Source organism: Rhagoletis pomonella, unplaced genomic scaffold (genome assembly GCF_013731165.1).
Source record: "Rhagoletis pomonella isolate Grant_MI unplaced genomic scaffold, Rhpom_1.0 Rhpom_scaffold_00109, whole genome shotgun sequence".
Taxonomy (NCBI): domain Eukaryota; kingdom Metazoa; phylum Arthropoda; class Insecta; order Diptera; family Tephritidae; genus Rhagoletis; species Rhagoletis pomonella.
The window spans coordinates 61,376-62,606 of NW_023458663.1; positions in this window are offsets into that span (position 1 = coordinate 61,376).

A 1,231-nucleotide genomic window follows, 5' to 3' on the forward strand; every position below is an offset into this window, starting at 1 on the left:
AGCTTTATACTATAACGAATTTGAGGTTCTATTTTATACACCTTTACTACCTGGTACCTGCCAAAGCCACCACTATCCAAATTTCATAGTCAGGGTTCGTTATTACCTGTGTTCGGGACATACATAAAGAAGCTTTCAGTCTTTATAAAATAACGAAGGTTTGGCCGTTGCGGGCTCTTGCTCTATATGGTATATTGAGATCTTTATGTAATTCACCATTTTTCACATACCAAGGAGCACCTGCTAAGAGCCTATTTAGGAGTTTTAGATTGATAATATTGCTTGCCGCTCCCCAGAGTTGTATAGCATAAGTCGAAATCGGTTTAAGAACTGCTTTGTATATAGTCACCTTATTTTTCATGCTCAGCTGTGAGTTCTTTCTAAAAACCACATATAATTTCTTTCGTTTTTTTTTGGTTTAGTTGCTTCACTTTAGCTTTAATATGTATGTATGTGCTTCCCACGTCAGCCTTTTATCAAGATGCACACCAAGATACTTAACTGTCGTAGTTTGGGGAATTTGAGTATGTGAGGTTGCATATATTTTTTTTTATAGAGGGCAAAAACACTTATATGTCAAAGTGGTTCTCTTTTTTATAAAGCAATCGCATTTCTGGCTAGTATGTTTCAGGACGAATGGATAAGGATTGAACCAAGAGCTTGTGTGAGCAAATCCAATTTTTGGTAGCGGATGTCAGTTACTCGGTTTTGTACTTTAAACGACGATTTGTATTAGCGTGGGCCGAAAATCCGCTTTTTTCGAATTTTGATTGGTAATAGCAAAAATATGGATCACTATGCTCTAAAAACAATCTGTGTGAAAGATGAAAATTTTTGGTCAATATCTTAGGCTCGCCCAAGTCCATCAAAGTTCAATGTGTTCAAAAAATTAAAATTAATAATAACACTTTTTTTGTCAATATCTTAGGCTCGCCCAAGTCCATCAAAGTTAAATGTGCTCAAAAAAAATTAAATTAATAAATACATTAAATAACACATTTTTTTACTAAAATTTCAATTATTTTCGAAAGTATTAGTCTTACATAATTTTGTATATGAACCTTTTTTGTAGAGAATCAAAGTAGTAAAAAAAAAATTTTTTTAGCACTTAAACTTTGATGGACTTGGGCGAGCCTAAGATATTGACGAAAAATTTTCATCTTTCACACAGATTGTTTTTAGAGAACAATGAACCATATTTTTACTATTACCAATCAAAATTCGAAAAAAA